The sequence below is a fragment of the Neovison vison genome, chromosome 2, assembly GCF_020171115.1.
Source record: "Neovison vison isolate M4711 chromosome 2, ASM_NN_V1, whole genome shotgun sequence".
In the NCBI taxonomy this organism is placed as follows: Eukaryota; Metazoa; Chordata; class Mammalia; order Carnivora; family Mustelidae; genus Neogale; species Neogale vison.
This window is the reverse complement of record NC_058092.1, coordinates 34,498,853-34,507,452: the sequence shown is the minus strand read 5'-3', so window position 1 is coordinate 34,507,452 and position 8,600 is coordinate 34,498,853.

Sequence of the window (8,600 nt, the reverse complement as noted above, 5' to 3'; positions counted from 1 at the left end):
AAAACCCTACCACGTGAGGAGAAATAAGCCACCATGAGACAGAGGCAGCAGAAACAGAAACAAATAAAAACAGTTTAGAGTATGACTTTTTTTTTTAAGTTTATATGTTTTGATAATCTCTACATCCAATGTGGAGCTTGAACTCATAACCCAAGGAGGTCAAGAGTTGCCTGCACCAATGACCGAGCCAGCCAGGTGCCCCTAGAGTCTACCATTTAAAAGGCAATCAGCACGATCCACCGTAGATTAAAGTGTGAGATTATCTCATGAAAAGCATTTGATAAAAATCCAACATAATTTTGAAGTAAATGATAGCTGTGGAAGGACATGCTTTACTAGACACCAAGACTTATTATGAGACGTGATTAAGACGTGAAGGCATTAGTGCAGGCACAGACAGAAAAATGGGGCAGACATACATCCTAGACCTACACACAGGGACTGTTGCTCTATGACAGAGTTGTCACTGAAAAGCAATGGAGGAAAAGAAGTCCTTTCACTAAACGGTGCCAGGACAATTGGCTATTTGGAAAAAGTGAAGCTGGACTCCTGGCTCATATCACATACTGAATTATTTCCAGGTAGACTAAATACTTTGTCAATCAGGATCCAGTCTGGCAAAAGAAACCACACGAGTAATGTGAACAGGACAATTTTAATATAAAGAATTAGTAACTAGTTATAAGGGGATTAACTACTTAGAGGAGTAGAGAACTACAAATAATGCAGGCAGAGCAGACGCAGAGAGCAGCCACCACCTCTATGGCTAGGGCAGAGCACTCAAGAAAACACATTTGGAAGAGCGCCTACCACCCACCCAAGGCTGAGTTGCAGATCTCATTGGAGAAGGTGTCGCTGCCCTCCGCCGGTTGAGAGAGAAGGTGCCGCAGACCAGTGCTGGCCGGCAGAAAACTGCCCACTGGGGTGCTGGTAAAACTTACTGGGAAATCACTCGCAGCAAAACCCACTGAGAAACTATGGCAAGGAAGCCACTTACTGGCAGCTGCACCTTTGGAACAAGAAGGAAAAGCTCCAGGACCAAGAAACTACCCTCCTCTCTCAGTGTCTCTCTAGCGCCCTCTCTGGCAAGATTTAGAATTGCATCTGCTCATAAAGGAGAACCATTCCTAAGGTCCCGCTCCAGGATGACAAAGCAGGACAAAACAGGGTGCATTTGGAGCTGAGCACTAGTAAATTGATAACTGCATTAAATATATAACCATGAAAGGCAAAACCATAAAGCTGTTAGATGACACAATAAAAGAAGAGATTCATGACCTCACTGTCCTGGAGGCATTTACAGCAACAACCATAAAGGAAAAGATGGATCATTTGACTGAATTAAAATACTATTCAGGGACATCTGGGTGGTCAGTTGGTTAAGCGTCTGCCTTCAGCTCAGGTCATGACACCCGGGTCCTTGAATCGAGTCCGCATCCGGCTCCTTGCTCAGCAGAGTGACTGCTTCTGCCTCTCTCTGCTGCTCTCCCTGCTTGTGCTCACTCTCTTGATCTTTCTCTGACAAATAAATAAATAAAATCTTAAAAAAAATACTATTCAACAAAAGACTCCATTAAGACAGTGGAAAACTTATCCTCAGAGTGGCAGCAGATGACTGCAGCATATATAATCAATGAAAGATATGTATCCAGAAAAATGTAAAGAACTCATGTATATAAGGGATTGCAGAGGGTGGTCTTAGGAGAGGTGGCATTAAAAAAAAAAAAAGAACTCCTGTATATAACAAACATATTTTCCAAAGATAGTATCTCCCATGTGCTCTTATATAGCCTAGCTTTCTAATCCTCCAGGAGTTAACTGAAATATTTTATAGCAATAATAAAAAGAAAAAGGACATACAATCCAATACTACATTGGGTAAAAGCATTAAACATGCATTTCACAAATGAGGAAACACAACAGCCAATAAATGTATGCAAAGTTGATTAACGTCATTGGATTCAAGAAAATGTAAATTAGAACCACAGTGAGATACATCCAATAGAAGGCAAATGTTTTTAAAGTCTGACAATCTCAAGAGTTGCTGAGGAAGTAAGTAATGAAAATTTCCTGACCTGGACCCTCTAGAAAGCAGAGCCTGAGACAAGGATTAAGACAAGGACTAATGCTTTATTTTAGATGTGCCAGCTGAGGGCAGTGAGGTGAGGGAGGACAGGAAGGGAGCAAGGGAAGCTAGGGTGTGATGGTATGCTTGCAGACCACCACAGATAATGTTGCCATAAACGTCTTTGTTCCTACAATCTGCCTTGCATGTGCACAGACTTGTGATTCATGCTTTATAACCAGCTTCAAAGAGACACAGCAGATTGTTCATTAAACATGGTCACTCTTCATGTGAGCAGGGTTGCAAGATGAACTATGCTTTGGAAGAGAGAAAGAAGGTTCCTGGTTCCTAGCTTCTCTCGTTTCCATTTCCTTTTCTTGTTTCCAGGCTGCTTCCCATGGCTCTCTGGCAGATCTCCATGGTGTGAATTTCAGCCAAATCTGGAATTGGTCAGGGGACCAGGGGCAGTTTGAATGCTCAGGAAGAAAAAGAGAGAAAAGGAGGCCTTTGAAGAAATCTGAAGGCACACAAGGTTTGTGTCACCTTAAAAGATATTCATACACACTGCTGATGGAGTGCTAAATTGGCACAACCCCTTGAGGGAAATTTTGGCAGCAAAGTTTACAATGCATATACCCTGCAGCCCACCAATGCTACTCCCAGGTTCATACCTTTTTGAAATCGATGCACATGGGAACCACATCACATACACAGAAATGTTTATAGCAGCATTATCTGTAGTAGTCAAAATCTGGAAGTATCTCAGAAAAATGCCCATCAGCAAGGGAATGAGCAAATAGATGGTTGTTTGTTCTTACCTTGTCATACTATAAGAACAAACTGTGATTACACACAGCCGTATGGATAAACTTAAGAACAAAATGTGAATTGAAAAAAAGTAAACCACTGAAGTATAACATACATTATGAAGCCCTTCATATAATACCCAAAGATGCATAAAATTTAGTGACATGCTTTTTAAGGTCACGTACATAATCTGTAATAAAATGTTGGGCCCCTGGGTGGCTCAGTGGGTTAAGCTGCTGCCTTCGGCTCAGGTCATGATCTCAGGGTCCTGGGATCGAGTCCCGCATCGAGCTCTCTGCTCAGCAGGGAGCCTGCTTCCTCCTCTCTCTCTGCCTGCCTCTCTGCCTACTTGTGATCTCTCTCTGTCAAATAAATAAATAAAATCTTTAAAAAAAATAAAATGTTAACAAAAAGCAAAGAGGTTATACCCACAAAATTGAGAATGACCATTATCCCGGCAGAGGAGGGAGAGGAAGGATGGGAAGGATCTTCCAAAAGGCTTCAAAACTATGGGTGAGGCTCTGCTTCCCAAGCTGGACGATGGGCACACTGGTCTTTATATACACCGTATAGTCTTCGTACATTAACATTCTCTATGGTGTTTTTATTTGTTATATTACCATTTGGGATGCAAAAAATTATTTCTTTTATAATTTTTAAGAAAACAAAATGTATCAGTCTGAAGGATCTTGGTGAGTATGGACCTCAAACAAAATAGGATCTCAGAGGTGATAATTACATTGGTGATGTTTACCCATCGTGTAGAAGAGAAACTGACTTGGTCAAGGACTCTACGTGCTTGATCTCTGTGGTAATAGATCCCTACTGTAGAAACATTTTTTAGATCCTGAGTCAAATAAACATTCCTATAGGTTAAAATTATATACAACAACAATGGTAGCAAATTCAACCATGATGTTTACAAAATCACATGTCTCTTGATTTTATTCTAGCCAGGAAAAAGGATTTTGTGTGTTCATTGGTAAAGAACACTAATGAACAGAGGGCGCCTGGGTGGCTCAGTCAGCTAAGCTTCCGACACTTGATTTCAGCTCAGGTCCTGATCTCAGAGTCATTCAAAGTAGGGTCTGCTTGAAACTCTCTCTCCCTCTCCTTCTCACCCTTTCTTCAAGTAAATACATAAATCTTCTCTTAAAAAAGTATTGAGCGGGGTGCCTGGGTGGCTCAGTGTGTTAAAGCCTCTGCCTTTGGCTCAGATCATGATCCTAGGGTCCTGGGATCGAGCCCTGTATCGGGCTCTATGCTCAGTGGGGAGCCTGCTTCCCTTCCTCTCTCTCTGCCTGCCTCTCTGCCTGTTTGTGATCTCTGTCTGTCAAATAAATAAATATAATCTTTAAAAAAAAAAGTCACAAGCTCTACAGATGGAGCCATCCAGGCTCTCCTATATAAAAATAAATAAATAAATAAATATAAATTTTAAATGTATTAAGCACCAGGTTGAGGATTATGACTTACAACCTTGGGCTGGTATCTGACTTAAAAAACTAGTATTAAAAGTATATAAGGAACCGTAATCATATTGGAAATAACAGTCTTGTTAATATGTGACAGTAACGAGTCATAGATTAAGTAATTTTTGATAATATATCATTATTATGATATCTGTACTATTATGATACAGGTGTACCTCAGAGATATGGTAGTTTCAGTTCCAGATCAATGCAATAAAGCAAATACAGCAATAGAGTCAAAGGAAATTGTTTCCCATGACATAAAGAGACCTGTTTATAGATAGTCTATTAAGTGTGGAAAAGCATTATGTCTAAAAAAACAATGTACATACCTTAACTTAAAAATACTTTCTTGCTCACTCGGCATCAGGGAAATACAAATCAAAACCACAATGAGATATCACCTCACACCAGTCAGAATGGCTAAAATTAACAAGTCAGGAAATGACAGATGCAGGCGAGGATGTGGAGAAAGGGGAACCCTCCTACACTATTGGTGGGAATGCAAGCTGGTGCAACCACTCTGGAAAACAGCATGGAGGTTCTTCAAAATGTTGAAAATAGAACTACCCTATGACCCAGCAATTGCACTACTGGGTATTTACCCTAAAGATACAAACGTAGTGATCCAAAGGGGCACGTGCACTCGAATGTTTATAGCAGCAATGTCTACAATAGCCAAACTATGGAAAGAACCTAGATGTCCATCAACAGATAAATGGATAAAGAAGATGTGGTATATATACACAATGGAATACTATGCAGCCATCAAAAGAAATGAAATCTTGCCATTTGCAACAACGTGGATGGAACTAGAGGGTATCATGCTTAGCGAAATAAGTCAATCGGAGAAAGACAACTATCATATGATCTCCCTGATATAAGGAAGTGGAGATGCAACATGGGGGTAAAGGGGGTAGGAGAAGAATAAATGAAACAAGATGGGATTGGGAGGGAGACAAACCATAAGTGACTCTTAATCTCACAAAACAAACTGAGGGTTGCTGGGGGGATGGGGGTTGGGAGAGGGGGGTGGGGTTATGGACATTGGGGAGGGTACTGTACTATAGTGAGTGCTATGAAGTGTGTAAACCTGGTGATTCACGGACCTGTAACCCTGGGGATAAAAATACATTATATGTTTATTAAAAAAATCAATTTAAAACATAAAAAAAAGACAAAAAAATACTTTCTTGCTAAAAAGTGCTAACTATCATCTGAGTTTTCAGTGAGTCCTAATCTTTTTGCTGGTGGAGGGTCTGGCCTCGCTGTTGATGGCCGCACACCGGTCAGGGTGGTGGGCGCTGAAGGCTGGGGCGGCTGTGGTGGTTTCTTAAAATAAGACAACAAGGAAGTCTGCTGCACTGATTGGCTCTTCCTTTCGGAAACGATTTCCCTGTAGCACGTGATGCTGTTTGATAGCATTTTAGCCAGAGCAGAACTTCTTTCAAAATGGGGACTCAGTCCTCTCCAACCCTAAAGCCGTTTCAGCGACTGAGTTTATGGCGTGTCCTAAACCCTTTACTGTCATCTCCACAATCTTCACAGTGTCTTCACCGGGAGCAGGTTCCATCTCCAGAAACCACTGTCTTTGCTCCTCCATCAGCTGGAACTCCTCACCTGTTCAGGTTTTCTCAAGAGAAGGCCGCACTTCAGCCGCTCCTTCAGGCGCCTCTTCTGACTCTCGTTCTCTTGCTCTTCCCACCCCATCTGCGGTCACTTCCTCCGCTCAAGTGCTCAGCCGGTCACAGTCACCTGTGAGGGCTGGAACCACCTTCTTCTGAAGTCCTGCTCATGATAGTATTTTGACCTCTTCCCATGAATCATGATTATCCTTAATGGCATCTAGAATGGTGAATCCTTTCCAGAAGGTTTTCGGTTTACTTTGCCTGGGTCCACCAGGGAACTCGCTCTCTATGGCAGCTGTAGCCTCAAGAAACGTATTTCTTAGATGATAGGACTTGAAAGTCAAAATTAAACTGCGATCCGTGGGCTGCAGAATAGATGCTTCTTTAACAGGCATGAAAACATTCATCTCGTCCATCCCCATCAGAGCTCTTGGGTGACCAGCTGCTTTGTCAATGAGCAGTCTTATTTTGAAAGGAACATTTTTTTTCTGAGCAGTTTTCAACAAAAGACCGACACTATTCAGTAAAGTATGTTGTAAACAGATGTGTTATCATCCAGGCTTTGTTGTTCTTTTTTGTTGTTGTTGTTGTTCTCTCCAGAAGTTCAACGCATTTCTTCTTTTTAATAGATTTTTTAAAAAATGTATTCATTTGACAGAGATACAGAGTCAGAGATAGAGAGCACAAGCAGGGGGAGAGGCAGAGGGAGAGGCAGAAGCAGACTCCCTGCTGAGCAGAGAGCCTGATGTGGGGCTCCATCCCAGGACCCTGGGATCATGACCTGAACCATCTGAGCCTCCAGGTGCCCCTTTGTTGTTCCTTTGATGGAACACAGGCAGAGTCGATTTCATATAATTCTTAAAAGCCCTAGGATTTTCGGAATGGTAGATGAACATGGGCTTCAACTGAGTCACCAGCTGCCTTAGCCTCTAGCTGGAGTCAGCCTGGCCTTGGAAGCTTTGGACCCAAGCACTGACTTCTCCTCTCTAGCTATGAAAGTCCTAGATGGCATCTTCTTCCAGTAGAAGGCTGCATTGTCTACACTGAGAATCTGTTGTTTAGTGCAGCCGCCTTCGTGAAATCTCATGGCCAGACCTTCTGGAGAACCTGCTGCAGCTTCTACAGCAGCACTGGCTGCTTCACCTTGTACTTCCATGTTATGAAGATGGCTTCCTTCTTCCAACCTCAGGAACCTACCTCTGCTAGCTTCTGACTTTTCTTCTACAGCTTCCTCCCCTCTCTCGGCCTTAAGAGAACTGAAGAAAGTTAGAGCTTTACTCTGGGTTGGGGAATGTTGTGGCTGGTTTGATCTTCTATCCAGATCACTAAGACTGTCTCCATATGAGCAATAAAGTTTTTTTCTTTTCCATTTATTTTTTATTTTTTAAAAAGATTTTTATTTATTTATTTGACAGAGAGAGATCACAAGTAGGCAGAGAGGCAGGCAGAGAGAGAGGAAGGGAAACAGGCTCCCTGCTGAGCAGAGAGCCCGATGTGGGACTTGATCCCAGGACCCTGAGATCATGACCTGAGCCGAAGGCAGCGGCTTAACCCACTGAGCCACCCAGGCGCCCATCCATTTTTTTTTTTTTTTAAATCACGGATGTGTTCACTGGAGTTGCACTTTTAATTTCCTTCAAGAACTTTTCCTTTGCAACCACAACTTGGCTGTTTGGCTTAAGGGATCTGGCTTAGGACCTATCTTGGCTTTCCACATGCCTTCCTCACTAAGCTGAATCATGTCAAGAGACACGTGACTCTTTCTTTCACTTAAACACTTAGAAACCATTGTAGGGTTATTAATTGGTCTTATTTCAGTATCATCATGTCTCAGGGAATAGGGAGCCTGAGGAGCGGGAGAGAAATGGGGGGACGGCCAGTCAGTGGAGCGGTCCGAACACACACAACATTTATTGATTAAGTTTGCCGCCTTGTATGGGTGTAGATCATGGTCCCCCAAAACAATTATAATGGTAACATCAAAGATCACTGATCACAGATCATTATAAATACAATAATAATAACGAAACAGTTTGAAATATTTTGAGAATTACCAAACTGTGACACAGACACACAAAGAGAGCAAACACTGTTGGGAAAGCGGCTCTACACAGGGTTGCCACAAACTTTCAACTGTTTGTTTTTTTTTTAAATACAGTATCTGTGAAATGCAAGAAAATGAGGTACACCTCTAATTAATTAATTCATTTATTTTAATATCTACATATTTTGGTCCAGTCTCAACTACAAGGAAATTCTAGGTCACAAATTGGGATGAGGGGAAAGACTTATAAAAACAAAAACTCAAGAAGCTAAAAATACTGTTTATTCAGGTGCTGTGGTGATTGTTTCTCCTGAAGATAAAGAAAGATGAAGTACTTACAACCCAGTGAGCAATGCAAAAAAGGCTTGTTAGCTGACTAGTCAGTCTGACTCTGGCAGAGACCAGAGTCCCAAGTAAGATTCAATTTGAATTGCTCTGTTTTTCATCATAACTTACAGACATTCTCTTAATTTCCTGACATTAGAAACTAAGCAGAGAGGGGAAAGCCCTCTGAGAAGCCATACAGTTTTTACCACAGAGTTTGGCTTAATCTCTCCGGCTCGGAACCGCTTGTCCCAAGGCTT